Below are 24,347 nucleotides of genomic sequence, written 5' to 3' on the forward strand. Positions count from 1 at the left end.
TACCCCCAGTGTCAGTGTCATTATCCTGTACCCCCAGTGTCAGTGTCATTATCCTGTACCCCAGTGTCAGTGTCATTATCCTGTACCCCAGTGTCAGTGTCATTATCCTGTACCCCCAGTGTCAGTGTCATTATCCTGTACCCCCAGTGTCAGTATCATTATCCTGTACCCCCAGTGTCAGTGTCATTATCCTGTACCCCCAGTGTCAGTGTCATTATCCTGTACCCCAGTGTCAGTGTCATTATCCTGTACCCCCAGTGTCAGTGTCATTATCCTGTACCCCCAGTGTCAGTGTCATTATCCTGTACCCCGAGTGTCAGTGTCATTATCCTGTACCCCGAGTGTCAGTGTCATTATCCTGTACCCCGAGTGTCAGTGCCATTATCCTGTTCCCCGAGTGTCAGTGCCATTATCCTGTTCCCCCAGTGTCAGTGTCATTATCCTGTACTCCGAGTGTCAGTGTCATTATCCTGTACCCCCAGTGTCAGTGTCATTATCCTGTATCCCCAGTGTCAGCGTCATTATCCTGAACCCCAAGTGTCAGTATCATTATCCTGTACCCCCAGTGTCAGTGTCATTATCCTGTACCCCGAGTGTCAGTGTCATTATCCTGTACCCCCAGTGTCAGTGTCATTATCCTGTACCCCCAGTGTCAGTGTCATTATCCTGTACCCCAGTGTCAGTGTCATTATCCTGTACCCCGAGTGTCAGTGTCATTATCCTGTACCCCAGTGTCAGTGTCATTATCCTGTACCCCAGTGTCAGTGTCATTATCCTGTACCCCCAGTGTCAGTGTCATTATCCTGTACCCCCAGTGTCAGTGTCATTATCCTGTACCCCAGTGTCAGTGTCATTATCCTGTACTCCGAGTGTCAGTGTCATTATCCTGTACCCCGAGTGTCAGCGTCATTATCCTGTACCCTGACTGTCAGTGTCATTATCCTGTACCCCCAGTGTCAGTGTCATTATCCTGTATCCCCAGTGTCAGCGTCATTATCCTGAACCCCAAGTGTCAGTATCATTATCCTGTACCCCCAGTGTCAGTGTCATTATCCTGTACCCCGAGTGTCAGTATCATTATCCTGTACCCCCAGTGTCAGTGTCATTATCCTGTACCCCCAGTGTCAGTGTCATTATCCTGTACCCCAGTGTCAGTGTCATTATCCTGTACCCCGAGTGTCAGTGTCATTATCCTGTACCCCAGTGTCAGTGTCATTATCCTGTACCCCAGTGTCAGTGTCATTATCCTGTACCCCCAGTGTCAGTGTCATTATCCTGTACCCCCAGTGTCAGTGTCATTATCCTGTACCCCAGTGTCAGTGTCATTATCCTGTACCCCCAGCGTCATTATCCTGTACCCCCAGTGTCAGTGTCATTATCCTGTACTCCGAGTGTCAGTGTCATTATCCTGTACCCCCAGTGTCAGCGTCATTATCCTGAACCCCAAGTGTCAGTGTCATTATCCTGTACCCCCAGTGTCAGTATCATTATCCTGTACCCCCAGTGTCAGTGTCATTATCCTGTACCCCGAGTATCAGTGTCATTATCCTGTACCCCCAGTGTCAGTGTCATTATCCTGTACCCCCAGTGTCAGTGTCATTATCCTGTACTCCGAGTGTCAGTGTCATTATCCTGTACCCCCAGTGTCAGCGTCATTATCCTGAACCCCAAGTGTCAGTATCATTATCCTGTACCCCCAGTGTCAGTGTCATTATCCTGTACCCCGAGTGTCAGTGTCATTATCCTGTACCCTGACTGTCAGTGTCATTATCCTGTACCCCCAGTGTCAGTGTCATTATCCTGTACCCCCAGTGTCAGCGTCATTATCCTGAACCCCAAGTGTCAGTATCATTATCCTGTACCCCCAGTGTCAGTGTCATTATCCTGTACCCCGAGTGTCAGTGTCATTATCCTGTACCCTGACTGTCAGTGTCATTATCCTGTACCCCCAGTGTCAGCGTCATTATCCTGAACCCCAAGTGTCAGTGTCATTATCCTGTACCCCCAGTGTCAGTGTCATTATCCTGTACCCCCAGTGTCAGTGCCATTATCCTGTACCCCCAGTGTCAGTGTCATTATCCTGTACCCCGAGTGTCAGTGTCATTATCCTGTACCCTGACTGTCAGTGTCATTATCCTGTACCCCCAGTGTCAGCGTCATTATCCTGTATCCCCAGTGTCTTTGTAACTGTCCTGTACCCCCAGTGTCAGTACCATTATCCTGTACCCCGAGTGTCAGTACCATTATCCTGTACCCCAGTGTCAGCGTCATTATCCTGTACCCCCAGTGTCAGTGTCATTATCCTGTACCCCAGTGTCAGCGTCATTATCCTGTACCCCCAGTGTCAGTGTCATTATCCTGTACCCCCAGTGTCAGTGTCATTATCCTGTACTCCGAGTGTCAGTGTCATTATCCTGTACCCCCAGTGTCAGCGTCATTATCCTGAACCCCCAGTGTCGGTGTCATTATCCTGTACCCCCAGTGTCAGTATCATTATCCTGTACCCCGAGTGTCAGAGTCATTATCCTGTACCCCCAGTGTCAGTGTCATTATCCTGTACTCCGAGTGTCAGTGTCATTATCCTGTACCCCCAGTGTCAGCGTCATTATCCTGAACCCCCAGTGTCGGTGTCATTATCCTGTACCCCCAGTGTCAGTGTCATTATCCTGTACCTCGAGTGTCAGAGTCATTATCCTGTACCCCCAGTGTCAGTGTCATTATCCTGTACCCCCAGTGTCAGTGTCATTATCCTGTACCCCCAGTGTCAGTGTCATTATCCTGTACCCCAGTGTCAGTGTCATTATCCTGTACCCCCAGTGTCAGTGTCATTATCCTGTACCCCCAGTGTCAGTGTCATTATCCTGTACCCCCAGTGTCAGTGTCATTATCCTGTACCCCAGTGTCAGTGTCATTATCCTGTACCCCCAGTGTCAGTGTCATTATCCTGTACCCCCAGTGTCAGTGTAATTATCCTGTACCCTGACTGTCAGTGTCATTATCCTGTACCCCCAGTGTCAGCGTCATTATCCTGTACCCCCAGTGTCAGTGTAATTATCCTGTACCCCCAGTGTCAGCGTCATTATCCTGTACCCCGAGTGTCAGTGTCATTATCCTGTACCCCGAGTGTCAGTGTCATTATCCTGTACCCCCAGTGTCAGTGTCATTATCCTGTACCCCCAGTGTCATTATCCTGTACCCTGACTGTCAGTGTCATTATCCTGTACCCCCAGTGTCAGTGTCATTATCCTGTACCCCCAGTGTCAGCGTCATTATCCTGTACCCCCAGTGTCTTTGTAACTGTCCTGTACCCCCAGTGTCAGTACCATTATCCTGTACCCCGAGTGTCAGTACCATTATCCTGTACCCCGAGTGTCAGTGTCATTATCCTGTACCCCGAGTGTCAGTGTCATTATCCTGTACCCCGAGTGTCAGTGTCATTATCCTGTACCCCCAGTGTCAGTGTCATTATCCTGTACCCCCAGTGTCAGTACCATTATCCTGTACCCCCAGTGTCAGTGTCATTATCCTGTACCCCCAGTGTCAGCGTCATTATCCTGTACCCCCAGTGTCAGTGTCATTATCCTGTACCCCGAGTGTCAGTGTCATTATCCTGTACCCCCAGTGTCAGTGCCATTATCCTGTACCCCAGTGTCAGTGTCATTATCCTGTACCCCGAGTGTCAGTGTCATTATCCTGTACCCCCAGTGTCAGTGTCATTATCCTGTACCCCAGTGTCAGTGTCATTATCCTGTACCCCCAGTGTCAGTGTCATTATCCTGTACCCCCAGTGTCAGTGTCATTATCCTGTACCCCCAGTGTCAGTGTCATTATCCTGTACCCCCAGTGTCAGTGTCATTATCCTGTACCCCGAGTGTCAGTGTCATTATCCTGTACCCCAGTGTCAGTGTCATTATCCTGTACCCCAGTGTCAGTGTCATTATCCTGCACCCCCAGTGTCATTATCCTGTACCCCCAGTGTCAGTGTCATTATCCTGTACCCCCAGTGTCAGTGTCATTATCCTGTACCCCCAGTGTCAGTGTCATTACCCTGTACCCCGAGTGTCAGTGTCATTATCCTCTACCCCCAGTGTCAGTGTCATTATCCTGTACTCCGAGTGTCAGTGTCATTATCCTGTACCCCCAGTGTCAGCGTCATTATCCTGAACCCCAAGTGTCAGTGTCATTATCCTGTACCCCGAGTGTCAGTGTCATTATCCTGTACCCCCAGTGTCAGTGTCATTATCCTGTACCCTGACTGTCAGTGTCATTATCCTGTACCCCCAGTGTCAGTGTCATTATCCTGTACCCCCAGTGTCAGTATCATTATCCTGTACCCCCAGTGTCAGTGTCATTATCCTGTACCCCGAGTGTCAGTACCATTATCCTGTACCCCAGTGTCAGCGTCATTATCCTGTACCCCCAGTGTCAGTGTCATTATCCTGTACCCCCAGTGTCAGTGTCATTATCCTGTACCCCCAGTGTCAGTGTCATTATCCTGTACCCCAGTGTCAGCGTCATTATCCTGTACCCCCAGTGTCAGTGTCATTATCCTGTACCCCCAGTGTCAGTGTCATTATCCTGTACCCCCAGTGTCAGTGTCATTATCCTGTACCCCCAGTGTCAGTGTCATTATCCTGTACCCCCAGTGTCAGTGTCATTATCCTGTACCCCCAGTGTCAGTGTCATTATCCTGTACCCCCAGTGTCAGTGTCATTATCCTGTACCCCCAGTGTCAGTGTCATTATCCTGTACCCCCAGTGTCAGTGTCATTATCCTGTACCCCCAGTGTCAGTGTCATTATCCTGTACCCCGAGTGTCAGTGTCATTATCCTGTACCCCAGTGTCAGTGTCATTATCCTGTACCCCAGTGTCAGTGTCATTATCCTGTACTCCGAGTGTCAGTGTCATTATCCTGTACCCCCAGTGTCAGCGTCATTATCCTGAACCCCCAGTGTCGGTGTCATTATCCTGTACCCCCAGTGTCAGTATCATTATCCTGTACCCCCAGTGTCAGTGTCATTATCCTGTACCCCGAGTATCAGTGTCATTATCCTGTACCCCCAGTGTCAGTGTCATTATCCTGTACCCTGACTGTCAGTGTCATTATCCTGTACCCCCAGTGTCAGTGTCATTATCCTGTACCCCCAGTGTCAGCGTCATTATCCTGTATCCCCAGTGTCTTTGTAACTGTCCTGTACCCCCAGTGTCAGTGTCATTATCCTGTACCCCGAGTATCAGTGTCATTATCCTGTACCCCCAGTGTCAGTGTCATTATCCTGTACCCTGACTGTCAGTGTCATTATCCTGTACCCCCAGTGTCAGTGTCATTATCCTGTACCCCGAGTGTCAGTGTCATTATCCTGTACCCCAGTGTCAGTGTCATTATCCTGTACCCCAGTGTCAGTACCATTATCCTGTACCCCGAGTGTCAGTACCATTATCCTGTACCCCGAGTGTCAGTGTCATTATCCTGTACCCCGAGTGTCAGTGTCATTATCCTGTACCCCGAGTGTCAGTGTCATTATCCTGTACCCCCAGTGTCAGTGTCATTATCCTGTACCCCCAGTGTCAGCGTCATTATCCTGTACCCCGAGTGTCAGCGTCATTATCCTGTACCCCCAGTGTCAGTGTCATTATCCTGTACCCCCAGTGTCAGTGTCATTATCCTGTACCCCGAGTGTCAGTGTCATTATCCTGTACCCCGAGTGTCAGCGTCATTATCCTGTACCCCCAGTGTCAGTGTCATTATCCTGTACCCCAGTGTCAGTGTCATTATCCTGTACCCCCAGTGTCAGTGTCATTATCCTGTACCCCAGTGTCAGTGTCATTATCCTGTACCCCGAGTGTCAGTGTCATTATCCTGTACCCCGAGTGTCAGTGTCATTATCCTGTACCCCGAGTGTCAGTGTCATTATCCTGTACCCCCAGTGTCAGCGTCATTATCCTGTACCCCAGTGTCAGTGTCATTATCCTGTACCCCCAGTGTCATTATCCTGTACCCCCAGTGTCAGTGTCATTATCCTGTACCCCCAGTGTCAGTGTCATTATCCTGTACCCCAGTGTCAGCGTCATTATCCTGTACCCCAGTGTCAGTGTCATTATCCTGTACCCCCAGTGTCAGCGTCATTATCCTGTACCCCAGTGTCAGTGTCATTATCCTGTACCCCCAGTGTCATTATCCTGTACCCCCAGTGTCAGTGTCATTATCCTGTACCCCTAGTGTCAGTGTCATTATCCTGTACCCCCAGTGTCAGTGTCATTATCCTGTACCCCCAGTGTCAGTGTCATTATCCTGTACCCCCAGTGTCATTATCCTGTACCCCCAGTGTCAGTGTCATTATCCTGTACCCCCAGTGTCAGTGTCATTATCCTGTACCCCCAGTGTCATTATCCTGTACCCCCAGTGTCAGTGTCATTATCCTGTACCCCCAGTGTCAGTGTCATTATCCTGTACCCCCAGTGTCAGTGTCATTATCCTGTACCCCCAGTGTCAGTGTCATTATCCTGTACCCCGAGTGTCAGTGTCATTATCCTGTACCCCCAGTGTCAGTGTCATTATCCTGTACCCCCAGTGTCAGTGTCATTATCCTGTACCCCCAGTGTCAGTGTCATTATCCTGTACCCCCAGTGTCATTATCCTGTACCCCCAGTGTCAGTGTCATTATCCTGTACCCCCAGTGTCAGTGTCATTATCCTGTACCCCCAGTGTCAGTGTCATTATCCTGTACCCCCAGTGTCATTATCCTGTACCCCAGTGTCAGTGTCATTATCCTGTACCCCCAGTGTCAGCGTCATTATCCTGTACCCCGAGTGTCAGTGTCATTATCCTGTACCCCCAGTGTCAGTGTCATTATCCTGTACCCCCAGTGTCAGTGTCATTATCCTGTACCCCGAGTGTCAGTGTCATTATCCTGTACCCCCAGTGTCAGTGTCATTATCCTGTACCCCAGTGTCAGTGTCATTATCCTGTACCCCCAGTGTCAGTGTCATTGTCCTGTACCCCCAGTGTCAGTGTCATTATCCTGTACCCCCAGTGTCAGCGTCATTATCCTGTACCCCAGTGTCAGTATCCTGTACCCCCAGTGTCAGTGTCATTATCCTGTACCCCCAGTGTCAGTGTCATTATCCTGTACCCCCAGTGTCAGTGTCATTATCCTGTACCCCGAGTGTCAATGTCATTATCCTGTACCCCCAGTGTCAGTATCATTATCCTGTACCCCGAGTGTCAGTGTCATTATCCTGTACCCCCAGTGTCAGTGTCATTGTCCTGTACCCCCAGTGTCAGTGTCATTATCCTGTACCCCCAGTGTCAGTGTCATTATCCTGTACCCCCAGTGTCAGTGTCATTGTCCTGTACCCCCAGTGTCAGTGTCATTATCCTGTACCCCCAGTGTCAGCGTCATTATCCTGTACCCCAGTGTCAGTGTCATTATCCTGTACCCCCAGTGTCAGTGTCATTATCCTGTACCCCGAGTGTCAATGTCATTATCCTGTACCCCCAGTGTCAGTATCATTATCCTGTACCCCCAGTGTCAGTGTCATTATCCTGTACCCCCAGTGTCAGTGTCATTATCCTGTACCCCCAGTGTCAGTGTCATTATCCTGTACCCCAGTGTCAGTGTCATTATCCTGTACCCCGAGTGTCAGTGTCATTATCCTGTACCCCAGTGTCAGTGTCATTATCCTGTACCCCAGTGTCAGTGTCATTATCCTGTACCCCCAGTGTCAGTGTCATTATCCTGTACCCCCAGTGTCAGTGTCATTATCCTGTACCCCAGTGTCAGTGTCATTATCCTGTACTCCGAGTGTCAGTGTCATTATCCTGTACCCTGACTGTCAGTGTCATTATCCTGTACCCCCAGTGTCAGTGTCATTATCCTGTATCCCCAGTGTCAGCGTCATTATCCTGAACCCCAAGTGTCAGTATCATTATCCTGTACCCCCAGTGTCAGTGTCATTATCCTGTACCCCGAGTGTCAGTATCATTATCCTGTACCCCCAGTGTCAGTGTCATTATCCTGTACCCCCAGTGTCAGTGTCATTATCCTGTACCCCAGTGTCAGTGTCATTATCCTGTACCCCGAGTGTCAGTGTCATTATCCTGTACCCCAGTGTCAGTGTCATTATCCTGTACCCCAGTGTCAGTGTCATTATCCTGTACCCCCAGTGTCAGTGTCATTATCCTGTACCCCCAGTGTCAGTGTCATTATCCTGTACCCCAGTGTCAGTGTCATTATCCTGTACTCCGAGTGTCAGTGTCATTATCCTGTACCCCCAGTGTCAGCGTCATTATCCTGAACCCCAAGTGTCAGTGTCATTATCCTGTACCCCCAGTGTCAGTATCATTATCCTGTACCCCCAGTGTCAGTGTCATTATCCTGTACCCCGAGTATCAGTGTCATTATCCTGTACCCCCAGTGTCAGTGTCATTATCCTGTACCCCCAGTGTCAGTGTCATTATCCTGTACTCCGAGTGTCAGTGTCATTATCCTGTACCCCCAGTGTCAGCGTCATTATCCTGAACCCCAAGTGTCAGTGTCATTATCCTGTACCCCGAGTGTCAGTGTCATTATCCTGTACCCTGACTGTCAGTGTCATTATCCTGTACCCCCAGTGTCAGTGTCATTATCCTGTACCCCCAGTGTCAGCGTCATTATCCTGAACCCCAAGTGTCAGTATCATTATCCTGTACCCCCAGTGTCAGTGTCATTATCCTGTACCCCGAGTGTCAGTGTCATTATCCTGTACCCTGACTGTCAGTGTCATTATCCTGTACCCCCAGTGTCAGCGTCATTATCCTGAACCCCAAGTGTCAGTGTCATTATCCTGTACCCCCAGTGTCAGTGTCATTATCCTGTACCCCCAGTGTCAGTGCCATTATCCTGTACCCCCAGTGTCAGTGTCATTATCCTGTACCCCGAGTGTCAGTGTCATTATCCTGTACCCTGACTGTCAGTGTCATTATCCTGTACCCCCAGTGTCAGCGTCATTATCCTGTATCCCCAGTGTCTTTGTAACTGTCCTGTACCCCCAGTGTCAGTACCATTATCCTGTACCCCGAGTGTCAGTACCATTATCCTGTACCCCAGTGTCAGCGTCATTATCCTGTACCCCCAGTGTCAGTGTCATTATCCTGTACCCCAGTGTCAGCGTCATTATCCTGTACCCCCAGTGTCAGTGTCATTATCCTGTACCCCCAGTGTCAGTGTCATTATCCTGTACTCCGAGTGTCAGTGTCATTATCCTGTACCCCCAGTGTCAGCGTCATTATCCTGAACCCCCAGTGTCGGTGTCATTATCCTGTACCCCCAGTGTCAGTATCATTATCCTGTACCCCGAGTGTCAGAGTCATTATCCTGTACCCCCAGTGTCAGTGTCATTATCCTGTACCCCCAGTGTCAGTGTCATTATCCTGTACCCCCAGTGTCAGTGTCATTATCCTGTACCCCCAGTGTCAGTGTCATTATCCTGTACTCCGAGTGTCAGTGTCATTATCCTGTACCCCCAGTGTCAGCGTCATTATCCTGAACCCCCAGTGTCGGTGTCATTATCCTGTACCCCCAGTGTCAGTGTCATTATCCTGTACCTCGAGTGTCAGAGTCATTATCCTGTACCCCCAGTGTCAGTGTCATTATCCTGTACCCCCAGTGTCAGTGTCATTATCCTGTACCCCAGTGTCAGTGTCATTATCCTGTACCCCCAGTGTCAGTGTCATTATCCTGTACCCCCAGTGTCAGTGTCATTATCCTGTACCCCCAGTGTCAGTGTCATTATCCTGTACCCCAGTGTCAGTGTCATTATCCTGTACCCCCAGTGTCAGTGTCATTATCCTGTACCCCCAGTGTCAGTGTAATTATCCTGTACCCTGACTGTCAGTGTCATTATCCTGTACCCCCAGTGTCAGCGTCATTATCCTGTACCCCCAGTGTCAGTGTAATTATCCTGTACCCCCAGTGTCAGCGTCATTATCCTGTACCCCGAGTGTCAGTGTCATTATCCTGTACCCCGAGTGTCAGTGTCATTATCCTGTACCCCCAGTGTCAGTGTCATTATCCTGTACCCCCAGTGTCATTATCCTGTACCCTGACTGTCAGTGTCATTATCCTGTACCCCCAGTGTCAGTGTCATTATCCTGTACCCCCAGTGTCAGCGTCATTATCCTGTACCCCCAGTGTCTTTGTAACTGTCCTGTACCCCCAGTGTCAGTACCATTATCCTGTACCCCGAGTGTCAGTACCATTATCCTGTACCCCGAGTGTCAGTGTCATTATCCTGTACCCCGAGTGTCAGTGTCATTATCCTGTACCCCGAGTGTCAGTGTCATTATCCTGTACCCCCAGTGTCAGTGTCATTATCCTGTACCCCCAGTGTCAGTACCATTATCCTGTACCCCCAGTGTCAGTGTCATTATCCTGTACCCCCAGTGTCAGCGTCATTATCCTGTACCCCCAGTGTCAGTGTCATTATCCTGTACCCCGAGTGTCAGTGTCATTATCCTGTACCCCCAGTGTCAGTGCCATTATCCTGTACCCCAGTGTCAGTGTCATTATCCTGTACCCCGAGTGTCAGTGTCATTATCCTGTACCCCCAGTGTCAGTGTCATTATCCTGTACCCCAGTGTCAGTGTCATTATCCTGTACCCCCAGTGTCAGTGTCATTATCCTGTACCCCCAGTGTCAGTGTCATTATCCTGTACCCCCAGTGTCAGTGTCATTATCCTGTACCCCCAGTGTCAGTGTCATTATCCTGTACCCCGAGTGTCAGTGTCATTATCCTGTACCCCAGTGTCAGTGTCATTATCCTGTACCCCAGTGTCAGTGTCATTATCCTGCACCCCCAGTGTCATTATCCTGTACCCCCAGTGTCAGTGTCATTATCCTGTACCCCCAGTGTCAGTGTCATTATCCTGTACCCCCAGTGTCAGTGTCATTACCCTGTACCCCGAGTGTCAGTGTCATTATCCTCTACCCCCAGTGTCAGTGTCATTATCCTGTACTCCGAGTGTCAGTGTCATTATCCTGTACCCCCAGTGTCAGCGTCATTATCCTGAACCCCAAGTGTCAGTGTCATTATCCTGTACCCCGAGTGTCAGTGTCATTATCCTGTACCCCCAGTGTCAGTGTCATTATCCTGTACCCTGACTGTCAGTGTCATTATCCTGTACCCCCAGTGTCAGTGTCATTATCCTGTACCCCCAGTGTCAGTATCATTATCCTGTACCCCCAGTGTCAGTGTCATTATCCTGTACCCCGAGTGTCAGTACCATTATCCTGTACCCCAGTGTCAGCGTCATTATCCTGTACCCCCAGTGTCAGTGTCATTATCCTGTACCCCCAGTGTCAGTGTCATTATCCTGTACCCCCAGTGTCAGTGTCATTATCCTGTACCCCAGTGTCAGCGTCATTATCCTGTACCCCCAGTGTCAGTGTCATTATCCTGTACCCCCAGTGTCAGTGTCATTATCCTGTACCCCCAGTGTCAGTGTCATTATCCTGTACCCCCAGTGTCAGTGTCATTATCCTGTACCCCCAGTGTCAGTGTCATTATCCTGTACCCCCAGTGTCAGTGTCATTATCCTGTACCCCCAGTGTCAGTGTCATTATCCTGTACCCCCAGTGTCAGTGTCATTATCCTGTACCCCCAGTGTCAGTGTCATTATCCTGTACCCCGAGTGTCAGTGTCATTATCCTGTACCCCAGTGTCAGTGTCATTATCCTGTACCCCAGTGTCAGTGTCATTATCCTGTACTCCGAGTGTCAGTGTCATTATCCTGTACCCCCAGTGTCAGCGTCATTATCCTGAACCCCCAGTGTCGGTGTCATTATCCTGTACCCCCAGTGTCAGTATCATTATCCTGTACCCCCAGTGTCAGTGTCATTATCCTGTACCCCCAGTGTCAGTGTCATTATCCTGTACCCCGAGTATCAGTGTCATTATCCTGTACCCCCAGTGTCAGTGTCATTATCCTGTACCCCAGTGTCAGTGTCATTATCCTGTACCCCCAGTGTCAGTGTCATTATCCTGTACCCCCAGTGTCAGCGTCATTATCCTGTATCCCCAGTGTCTTTGTAACTGTCCTGTACCCCCAGTGTCAGTGTCATTATCCTGTACCCCGAGTATCAGTGTCATTATCCTGTACCCCCAGTGTCAGTGTCATTATCCTGTACCCTGACTGTCAGTGTCATTATCCTGTACCCCCAGTGTCAGTGTCATTATCCTGTACCCCGAGTGTCAGTGTCATTATCCTGTACCCCAGTGTCAGTGTCATTATCCTGTACCCCAGTGTCAGTACCATTATCCTGTACCCCGAGTGTCAGTACCATTATCCTGTACCCCGAGTGTCAGTGTCATTATCCTGTACCCCGAGTGTCAGTGTCATTATCCTGTACCCCGAGTGTCAGTGTCATTATCCTGTACCCCCAGTGTCAGTGTCATTATCCTGTACCCCCAGTGTCAGCGTCATTATCCTGTACCCCGAGTGTCAGCGTCATTATCCTGTACCCCCAGTGTCAGTGTCATTATCCTGTACCCCCAGTGTCAGTGTCATTATCCTGTACCCCGAGTGTCAGTGTCATTATCCTGTACCCCGAGTGTCAGCGTCATTATCCTGTACCCCCAGTGTCAGTGTCATTATCCTGTACCCCAGTGTCAGTGTCATTATCCTGTACCCCCAGTGTCAGTGTCATTATCCTGTACCCCCAGTGTCAGCGTCATTATCCTGTACCCCAGTGTCAGTGTCATTATCCTGTACCCCCAGTGTCATTATCCTGTACCCCCAGTGTCAGTGTCATTATCCTGTACCCCCAGTGTCAGTGTCATTATCCTGTACCCCAGTGTCAGCGTCATTATCCTGTACCCCAGTGTCAGTGTCATTATCCTGTACCCCCAGTGTCAGCGTCATTATCCTGTACCCCAGTGTCAGTGTCATTATCCTGTACCCCCAGTGTCATTATCCTGTACCCCCAGTGTCAGTGTCATTATCCTGTACCCCTAGTGTCAGTGTCATTATCCTGTACCCCCAGTGTCAGTGTCATTATCCTGTACCCCCAGTGTCAGTGTCATTATCCTGTACCCCCAGTGTCATTATCCTGTACCCCCAGTGTCAGTGTCATTATCCTGTACCCCCAGTGTCAGTGTCATTATCCTGTACCCCCAGTGTCATTATCCTGTACCCCCAGTGTCAGTGTCATTATCCTGTACCCCCAGTGTCAGTGTCATTATCCTGTACCCCCAGTGTCAGTGTCATTATCCTGTACCCCCAGTGTCAGTGTCATTATCCTGTACCCCGAGTGTCAGTGTCATTATCCTGTACCCCCAGTGTCAGTGTCATTATCCTGTACCCCCAGTGTCAGTGTCATTATCCTGTACCCCCAGTGTCAGTGTCATTATCCTGTACCCCCAGTGTCATTATCCTGTACCCCCAGTGTCAGTGTCATTATCCTGTACCCCCAGTGTCAGTGTCATTATCCTGTACCCCCAGTGTCAGTGTCATTATCCTGTACCCCCAGTGTCATTATCCTGTACCCCAGTGTCAGTGTCATTATCCTGTACCCCCAGTGTCAGCGTCATTATCCTGTACCCCGAGTGTCAGTGTCATTATCCTGTACCCCCAGTGTCAGTGTCATTATCCTGTACCCCCAGTGTCAGTGTCATTATCCTGTACCCCGAGTGTCAGTGTCATTATCCTGTACCCCCAGTGTCAGTGTCATTATCCTGTACCCCAGTGTCAGTGTCATTATCCTGTACCCCCAGTGTCAGTGTCATTGTCCTGTACCCCCAGTGTCAGTGTCATTATCCTGTACCCCCAGTGTCAGCGTCATTATCCTGTACCCCAGTGTCAGTATCCTGTACCCCCAGTGTCAGTGTCATTATCCTGTACCCCCAGTGTCAGTGTCATTATCCTGTACCCCCAGTGTCAGTGTCATTATCCTGTACCCCGAGTGTCAATGTCATTATCCTGTACCCCCAGTGTCAGTATCATTATCCTGTACCCCGAGTGTCAGTGTCATTATCCTGTACCCCCAGTGTCAGTGTCATTGTCCTGTACCCCCAGTGTCAGTGTCATTATCCTGTACCCCCAGTGTCAGTGTCATTATCCTGTACCCCCAGTGTCAGTATCCTGTACCCCCAGTGTCAGTGTCATTATCCTGTACCCCGAGTGTCAGTGTCATTATCCTGTACCCCCAGTGTCATTATCCTGTACCCCGAGTGACAGCGTCATTATCCTGTACCCCGAGTGTCAGTGTCATTATCCTGTACCCCAGTGTCAGTGTCATTATCCTGTACCCCGAGTGTCAGTGTCATTATCCTGTACCCCCAGTGTCAGTGTCATTATCCTGTACCCCCAGTGTCAGTGTCATTATCCTGTACCCCCAGTGTCAGTGTCATTGTCCTGTACCCCGAGTGTCAGTATCATTATCCTGTACCCCGAGTGTCAGTGTCATTATCCTGTACCCCCAGTGTCAGTGTCATTGTCCTGTACCCCCAGTGTCAGTGTCATTATCCTGTACCCCCAGTGTCAGCGTCATTATCCTGTACCCCAGTGTCAGTGTCATTATCCTGTACCCCCAGTGTCAGTGTCATTATCCTGTACCCCCAGTGTCAGTGTCATTATCCTGTACCCCGAGTGTCAATGTCATTATCCTGTACCCCCAGTGTCAGTATCATTATCCTGTACCCCGAGTGTCAGTGTCATTATCCTGTACCCCGAGTGTCAGTGTCATTATCCTGTACCCCCAGTGTCAGTGTCATTATCCTGCACCCCCAGTGTCATTATCCTGTACCCCCAGTGTCAGTGTCATTATCCTGTACCCCCAGTGTCAGTGTCATTATCCTGTACCCCCAGTGTCAGTGTCATTATCCTGTACCCCCAGTGTCAGTGTCATTATCCTGTACCCCCAGTGTCAGTGTCATTATCCTGTACCCCCAGTGTCAGCGTCATTACCCTGTACCCCCAGTGTCTTTGTAACTGTCCTGTGCCCCATTCTCTTCTTTCTCACTCTGTTCTTCTTTCCTAGCAGTGGATTTGGATTGCGGATTATTAGAATATATTGCAGATGTTGACCAGTTTGAGATAATAACTGCAGTCAGTCGGGTGGGGAGTTGTCACTTCTCCCAGACTACCTCCTCCGCCCTTCACACCTCATGGTGAATAATGTGATACATGCAGACCCGGTGACATGACTGTTGCCGTCCAGTACCTTATACATGGAGTGTGCAGAGACTTTCCCCTATAGAAGTGATCGTCTACATTCCTCTGCCTCTCTATACAGTAAAACCTCGGGCATTTCTGCGGAAGTGTCACGTAAGGCAGAGATACTGACCGCACCATATTTGCATCTGCTCATTTGGAATTTGTATTTGCCTTAATTCAGAACTTTTTTGTTCACTTTGAAAGTTTTTTTTAATGGCTACCCTGGATAGGTACTCATACTACTCACAACCGAACACGTGAGTCATCTGGGGTTTGGCGCCTGCTTTCTTCCCAGCTGTAGATGAGGCACCTTCCCTGTAGATGGGCTGAGGGTTATTGTTTGGCCATTAGGGTTGTTTGGATCCTGTAGAGTCGCAGAATCTAAGTTTGAGTGTCCACGAAGTAAAGTCCAAGATATCCAGATAATGCCCTCAGACTCCGTATTTCCCTTATGGCACTGGTATCTTCTTAGTTTAAGACATGTAGTATGGCCTCCTGCACGGGCCTTTACTGTGAGGTCTCTGTGCTGACTTAACTGCTCTTCTGGGAGGTTTATCCTTGTTTTTCAGGAGTCTTTTGGACATAGGTACGCCTTAGATGTTGGCTGTTGACACTTGTTACCACTATCGTAGTCAATCAATGTGTGGTTGAGACAATCAGAAACTCCTTGTTCTGAGAAGAACAGAGAATTAGGACACCAGCTAGTTGGGTTTTCCCCCCCAAAAAAGGTTCTGACACAGGCAGGGCGCTCTGAAGAGCAGGCTGTGAGAGATGTCATATTGGTGGAACACCTGTAGTTCCCATAAGACACACTTAAAGAGATAGACAGCATGACGCAAAAGGGCAATATACATAGTGCCATAGATGTAATTGTAAAATCTATAAAGCCACTTCATAGTCCTCATAAGTGAACATTGAAGCAAGGCTAGCACACTAGTAACTTTTACACGACCCTTATTCTTAGCTGGGACCCCTCCTTGCTGCAAACAGGTAATTAAAGTTGGTCATCTGATGGATCACAGACACAAATCCAGACCAAGCTTGCAAAACAATGTGGGAGGCGACAGATTTATGGCCATTGTATCTCTATTTACAAAAAACTGCAAACAGACAAATTTGAGCTCCTTTGTCCTCTTTTCCAAGTTATGAACATTGTTGGTTTTTTTTTAACAAGCGACATAGATATGACCGATATGAGAGACATATTTTTGGTGTCCTGACGAAGTGGACAAATGTAACATATTGTCTTACATCACTGGGCGGTCGCAGCAGTACCTCCACACTAATATCGGCAGATGGCTGACAATGTATATGCCATGTTTCCTGTCTATGGACAGCTAAAATCATTATTGCATTAATATCCACCACCTGGGACCTCCAGGGGCAAAGATATCGTGGAAGGTAGGCATCCCATAATTTTCTAAAGACCTAGCCACATCCCATGACCAGCCCTATTATGGGGAGGTATGTAGGCGTGACTAGTGTTAATAAAAGTGCCAAACTATGATCATTATCGGTCCTGGGAGACACAATGCACTGTGGTGCTGTAGCGTCTCTCTAACAAAGGAGTGCTTCCCTCCACTAGAATCTGCTTTATTTCCAAGACACAAGTTTAGTACTTTTCTTTTGGCATTCCCTATTATTTTATGTAATTGTTTATTCTGCATTGTTTTGTCCATCATGTAACATTTTTGCATATTTTTTTTTTTTTAAACACTGACTACTTTTTTGGGTTATACTGATGTATATTAGGGTGACAATGAGTTCTATAAAAAAAAAAAAATTTGTTTTATTCAAAGTCTCACCCCTATAACTGTTACAGTAATGATCTGCAATATTCTTTAAAAAACAGTTTATTTTGGTTGTGTGTGAAAGGCGTCTCAATGTCAGACCTTGAACAAGTAATACCCGTTAAGATAGGATTTGGGTAGTTTTAATATAGAGCAGCAATAAGGGCCCCACGGCTCCTTGAAACGCTCTCCAATTTACTTATCTGTAAAGAATATTTCATCTTATTAATATTAGTTTATATTTCCTGCTTCAAAGTAAATTTTCCAGATTGCAGACAACATTCGGTATTATTCATGGTTTTACAGTAGGTAAGTCTAATCTGTACATATTTACCAGCAGCCTACTCCACTCCCATGTGTCTTTTACTGTCTAATTACATTTTTGCCTTAAATTTTCCTGCAAATTACTATTATAAAGTGTTGATAATTGATATTAGGGTGATTTTCAGTAACTAGGGATGAGCGAATCCCTGTGTATTTGGTTTTGCGCTGTCCAGCCCACACTGGAGCGGAGGGAGAGCATGCGCAGTAGCACGCACTCACGCTCCATTCACTGTCCCACACAATAAAGTTTGTTGAAAGGCTGAGAGCAGGACAGCCAAACAGCAAACTTTGCGGCTGTCGTCCCTCCCTCAGTAATGGTGAAGGAGAAGGTGCACAGCCGAATACACAGGGAGCCGCTCATCCATAGCAGCAACATATCAAACCTTAGTGAAATGTGGTCTTAGGTTTGCTGTTTAGTCCTCCCACGGGTTTAGTCACTGTTGTCAGAAAAAAATGTCATCTTCAAATTGCAGTGTTGGAGGAATGTGGTTAATTGGAGGGACAGCAGGCTGTATTACTGGTTCTAAGATGCCATCAAATCAGCAGGTGTTAGCCAGGTTTTATTTCCTGCACTGTACAGAATCACAACCAACATGTACCAGTGCCACCGTCCCAGCCAATGAAGTACTAGGGTTGTGGGCAAAAGCGAGAATCCCAACAAGGCAACAATATCACGTGATCAGGAAGGTGAAGAGTCTGTTTGGTCAATGGAAGAGTCTCAAGAAGAATGCGAAATGGCGAACCGAAACACAAGAAGCCAAGGAGAAGGAATTTGTTAATAAACTTGATTTGTTTTGTCGCTCATGCTGATGCCATGAAACTCATAAAACTTCAGGAAGACCGTGACTTCTTGCTTGCTCAAAGAGGAAAAGATCGTTGTGGAAGCATGGGACCATTAGACAGAAAGATGGCCAAGAAGATTCATGCAGAGAAACGGAAAAAAAGGAAACTGAGCAAGTTCAGCAGTTGACCGCATCGGAAGAACTTTGCAGTTGCAACAACGGCGCATCCAACAACGATAGTGATGAAGATGATGAACATTTTAGTCCCTAGAAAGGTAAGTTAGTAAGATCTGTCAACATGTAGACTCCGGAAGTTGCTGCAGCTCTAGACAGAAGTAATTCCAATGACAGAACAGCGACCCACCTGCTTGCCGATGCTTCTCAGTCTCTTGGCCATGATCCAGTCTCATGTTGAGTAGGGAATCTATCAGACATCGAGGGATTGCAGTAAATGCTATCAAAGCTTCCATCGATAGCTGTGGTTTACTGGGACGGGAAAAGGTTTGCAAGCCAGACCCACAATAGAACTGCTGAGTGACTGGCAGTACTAGTGTCAGGAGGAGGACCTGAGAAGTTGTTGTTGGTCCCAGAGATACCTTACAACACAGGAGCAGCACAAGCTCAGGCTGAGTTTGAGGATTTGCAGGACTGGGAGCGCTTGGATGAAGTTAAGTTTGTCATTCGACAAGACCAATAGTAACACTGGTAAAAATGGCTGGTGCGTGTGTACTCTTAGAACAGAAACTGCAGAAAGCAGAAACTACTGAGTTTACCTTGTTGGCACCACATTCACAAGCAAATTAGCATCGACAGGTCCAAATATATAGTTGTTGGAGTCATTTTGTATTTCTTCCACTTTCTTACTATTGCATCAACAGTGAGTCTCCTTCTCAACCAGTGTCTTATTTATGGTTTGGTAGCCCATTCCAACTTTGTGCAGGTCTATGATCTTGCCTGTGACATCCTTAGAAAGCTCTTTGGTCTTGCCCGTGTTGTAGAGGTTAGAGTCTGACTGATTAATTGAGTCTGTGGACAGGAGTCTTTTATAAAGGTGATTATGTAAGACAGTTGTCTTTAATACAGGTAATGAGTTGATTAGGAGCGTCTAACTGGTCTGTAGGCGCCAGAACTCTTAATGATTGGAAGGGGATCAAATACTTATTTCTCACTGCAAAATGCAAATAAATGTATATAATTTATACAATGATTTTCTGGATTTTATTTTTTATATTCTATCTCTCAATGCTAAAATTATCCTACCCTTAAAATTATAGACTGTTTAAGTCCTTGACACTGGGCAAATTTACAAAATCAGCAAGGGGTCAAATACTTATTTTCCCAACTGTACATCCTAGAACTGTGTTTGATTTTTTTTTGCTGCTGCATCACACTGTTGACTCATGTGCAGTCAGTGATCAGTTAGTATACCCAATAGTGATGAGCGAGTGTACATGTTGCTTGGGTTTTCCCAGCACGCTCGGATGGTCAGCGAGTATTTGTGACTGCTCGGAGATTTAGTTTTTGTTGACAAAGCTGCATGATTTACAGCTAATACCCAGCCTGAGTACATGTGGGGGTTGCCTGGTTGCTAGGGAATCTCCACATGTACTTATGCTGTCTAACAGATGTAAATCTTGCAGCGGCGGCAAGGAAAACTAAATCTCCGAGCACTTACAAATACTCGGAGACCACCCTAGAGTGAACAGAAAAAGCCGAGCAACGAGTATACTCGCTCATCACTAATACCCAAGTCTTTTTCACACGTGCTGTTGCTTCTATTCCTATTTTAGGCTGTGTGCACACGTAGCATATTTTTCGCGTTTTTTTTGCGGTTTTTCGCTATAAAACGCTATAAAACCGCGAAAAAACCACTACCATTAAGCATCCTATGTAATAGAATGCATTCCGCATTTTTTGTGCACATGCTGCATTTTTTTCCTGAGCGGAATCGCATTCCAGAAAAAAACGCAGCATGTTCATTAAAATTGCGGAATCGCGGCGATTCTGCACCCATAGGAGTGCATTGATCTGCTTACTTCCCGCACGGGGCTGTGCACACCATGCGGGAAGTAAGCAGATCATGTGCGGTTGGTACCCAGGATGGAGGAGAGGAGACTCTCCTCCACGGACTGGGCACCATATAATTGGTAAAAAATAAAAGAATTAAAATAAAAAATAGCGATATACTCACCTTCGATGTCCCCCGCAGTCTTCCGGCCTCTCCGCTGCACGCTGCCGCTTCGGTTCCTATAGCTGTTGGGCGGTGAAGGACCTGCGATGACGTCACGGTCTTGTGATTGGTCACGTGACCGGTCACATGCGGTCTCGCGACCAATCACAAGACCGTGACGTCATCGCAGGTCCTTCACCGCCCAGCAGCTATAGGAACGGACGCCGCTGAGGTCTGCAGGTGAGTATAACCATGTTTTTTATTTTTTTTATTATTTTTTAACATTCTACCTTTTACTATAGATGCGGCATAGGCTGCATCTATAGTAAAAAGTTGGTCACACTTGTCAAACACTATGTTTGACAAGTGTGACCAACCTGTCAGTCAGTTTTCCAAGCGATGCTACAGATCGCTTGGGAAACGCTAGCACTCTGCAAGCTAATTATGCTTGCAAAACGCTAGTTTTCTGCGGGTATATGCATGCTAATTCTGCATGCGATATACCCGCGGCAGGAGGCGCAGAATTGCCGCGGAAATTTCCGCGGCAATTCTGCAACGTGTGAACTTAGCCTTATAGATGTAATTTTCTTTTTTCTTGCCCAGATGTAGAATCTTGTATTTCTCCCTGTTAACTATCATTCTATTAGTCACTGCCCATTGTCCAAGCTTATCTAAATCCTTGTGAATCCTTTTTCTGTCTTCTCTAGCTTTGCATTGTCTGCAAATTTGATTAGTTTACCTTCAGATCCCTTATCTAGATGTAAAAGGATGGGTTAAGGTACCTTCACACTAAAAGATATCGCTAGCGATCCGTGACGTTGCAGCGTCCAGGCTAGCGATATCGTTGTGTTTGACAGGCAGCAGCGATCAGGATCCCGCTGTGAGATCGCTGGTCGTTGCTGAAAGTCCAGAACTTTATTTCGTCGCTGGATCTCCCGCAGACATCGCTGAATCGGTGTGTGTGACACCGATCCAGCGATGTCTTCACTGGTAACCAGGGTAAACATCGGGTTACTAAGCGCAGGGCCGCGCTTAGTAACCCGATGTTTACCCTGGTTACCATTGTAAAAGTAAAAAAAAAAACACATACTCACATTCCGGTGCCCGGCGTCCGCTTCCCTGCACTCCTCCTGCATCCTGTGTAAGTGCCGGCCGTAAAGCAGAGCGGTGACGTCTGTGGGAGATGCTGGAGATGTTCGGCGCTGACACAGGATGCAGGAGGAGTGCAGGGAAGCGGACGCCGGGCACCGGAATGTGAGTATGTGTTTTTTTTTTTTACTTTTACAATGGTAACCAGGGTAAACATCGGGTTACTAAGCGCGGCCCTGCGCTTAGTAACCCGATGTTTACCTTGGTTACCAGGGGACTTCGGCATCGTTGGTCGCTGGAGAGCCGTCTGTGTGACAGCTCTCCAGCGACCACACAACGACTAAACAGCGACGCTGCAGCGATCGGCATCGTTGTCTGTATCGCTGCAGCGTCGCTTAGTGTGAAGGTACCTTTACCCCCTAAAAATACTAAAGTTATAGTTATCAAAGGGGAACTCTCCCTGCACCTCTATTGAGGTCCGATATTAACTATTATCGCCAAATTCAGTATGCCTTCAATTTTGAATAAATCCCCAAGTGTCACCAGGAAAGCACCCCCACACATCACGCCTCCTCCTCCATGCTTCATGGTGGGAACCAGGCATGTAGAGTCCATCCGTTCACCTTTTCTGCGTCGCACAAAGACACGGTGGTTGGAACCAAAGATCTCAAATTTGGACTCATCAGACCTAAGCACAGATTTCCACTGGTCTAATGTCCATTCCTTGTGTTCTTTAGCCCAAACAAGTCTCTTCTGCTTGTTGCCTGTCCTTAGCAGTGGTTTCCTAGCAGCTATTTTACCATGAAGGCCTGCTGCACAAAGTCTCCTCTTAACAGTTGTTGTAGAGATGTGTCTGCTGCTAGAACTCTGTGGCATTGACCTGGTCTCCAGTCTGAGCTGATGTTAACCTGCGATTTCTGAGGCTGGTGACTCGGATAAACTTATCCTCAGAAGCAGAGGTGACTCTTGGTCTTCCTTTCCTGGGGCGGTCCTCATGTGAGACAGTTTCTTTGTAGCGCTTGATGGTTTTTGCAACTACACTTGGAGACACTTTCAAAGTTTGCCCAATTTTTCGGACTGACCTTCATTTCTTAAAGTAATCATGGCCACTCGTTTTTCTTTACTTAGCTGCTTTTTTCTTGCCATAATACAAATTCTAACAGTCTATTCAGTAGGACTATCAGCTGTGTATCCACCAGACTTCTGCACAACACAACTGATGGTCCCAACCCCATTTATAAGGCAAGAAATTCCACTTATTAAACCTGACAGGGCACACCTGTGAAGTGAAAACCATTCCCGGTGACTACCTCTTGAAGCTCATCAAGAGAATGCCAAGAGTGTCCAAAGCAGTCATCAAAGCAAAAGGTGGCTACTTTGAAGAACCTAGAATATAAGATATATTTTCAGTTGTTTCACACTTTTTTGTTAAGTATATAATTCCACATGTGTTAATTCATAGTTTTGATGCTTTCAGTGTGAATTTACAATTTTCATAATCATGAAAATACAGAAAAATCTTTAAATGAGAAGGTGTGTCCAAACTTTTGGTCTGTACTGTACATGCGTATGTGTATGTATGTTCATTGTGTATATAACAGTGGGGAAAAAAGTATTTGATACACTGCCGATTTTGCAAGTTTTCCCACCTACAAAGAGTGGAGAGATGTGTAATTTTTATCGTAGGTACACTTCACCTGTGAGAGAAAGAATCTTAAAAAAATCCAGAAAATCACATTATATGATTTTTACATAATTAATTTGCATTTTATTGCATGAAATAAGTATTTGAAACAGTAGAAAAACAGAACTTAATATTTGGCCTAGAAACTTTTGTTTGCAATTAGCGGTCAGATGTTTCCTGTAGTTCTTGACCAGGTTTGCACACACTGCAGCAGGGATATTGGCCCACTCCTCCATACAGATATTCTCCAGATCTTTCAGGTTTCGGGGTGTCACTGTGCAGCGTTGAGTTTGAGCTCCTTCCAAAGATTTTCTACTGGGTTCAGGTCTGTAGACTGACTAGGACACTCCAGGACCGTGAAATGCTTCTTACAGAGCCACCGTTCGTTGTCCTGGCTGTGGTTTGAGTCGTTGTCATGCTGGAAGACCCAGCCACGACCCATCTTCAATGCTCTTACTGAGAGAAGGAGGCTGTTGGCCAAAATCTTGCGATACATGACCCCCATCCATCCTCCCTCCAATATGCAGTTGGCTTGTCTTTTTACAGACCTCTCCATTCTTTGTGGGTGGGAAAACGTACAAAATTGGCAGTGTATCAAATACTTTTTTGCCCCAGTATACATAGGTATGTATGTGCTGTGTATGTATATATTGATGTGTGTGCAGAGTATCAGTGTATATACGTGTGCAAGTATGTGCAGTGTGTGTATACATGTGTACGTATGTGCAGTGTGTGTATACATGTGTATGTATGTGCAGTGCGTATATACATGTGTATGTCCCTGCAGTTTGTATATACATGTGTATGTACGAGCAGTGTGTCTATACATGTGTATGTATGTGCAGTGTGCATATATATTATTATTATTTATTTATATAGCACCATTAATTCCATGGTGCTGTACATGAGAAGGAGTTACATACAAATTACAGATAACACTTACAGTAAACAAACTAACAATGACAAACTGATACAGAGGGGCGAGGACCCTGCCCTTGGGGGCTTACATTCTACAGGATGGTAGGGAAGGAGATAGTAGGTCAGGGGTTGCAGTAGCTCCGATGGTGTTGAGGTGGCCGTGTGGTCATTACAGGTTGTAAGCTTCTTTGAAAAGATGGGTTTTTAGGTTTCTTTTGAAGGATCCAAATGTGGTGGATAGAAGGATGTGTTGGGGCACAGAGTTCCAGATGATGGGGGATATTTGGGAGAAGTCTTGGAGGCGATTGGGTGAGGAGCGAATAAGTGTGGAGGGGAGGAGGAGGTCTTGGGAGGACCAGAGATTACGTGAGGGAAGATATTGAGAGATTAGTTCCGA

The 24,347-nt window shown here is 47.2% G+C and overlaps 1 protein-coding gene across 2 annotated transcripts in view; it reads right to left on the reverse strand.

The window, feature by feature from the left end:
- C5H17orf114 (chromosome 5 C17orf114 homolog) overlaps positions 1-18,472 on the reverse strand; it is an 88,746-nt gene extending 70,274 nt beyond the window's left edge. The window contains exon 1 of one of the 2 annotated variants that reach the window (XR_013215494.1): positions 18,454-18,472. The gene's annotated coding sequence lies outside the window, so the exon portion shown is untranslated. The remainder of the gene's footprint in view (positions 1-18,453) is intronic. The other variant, XR_013215493.1, reaches the window with a different exon arrangement.
- Between the last annotated feature and the right edge of the window lie 5,875 nt (positions 18,473-24,347).

This window comes from Ranitomeya variabilis, chromosome 5 (genome assembly GCF_051348905.1).
Source record: "Ranitomeya variabilis isolate aRanVar5 chromosome 5, aRanVar5.hap1, whole genome shotgun sequence".
NCBI lineage: Eukaryota > Metazoa > Chordata > Amphibia > Anura > Dendrobatidae > Ranitomeya > Ranitomeya variabilis.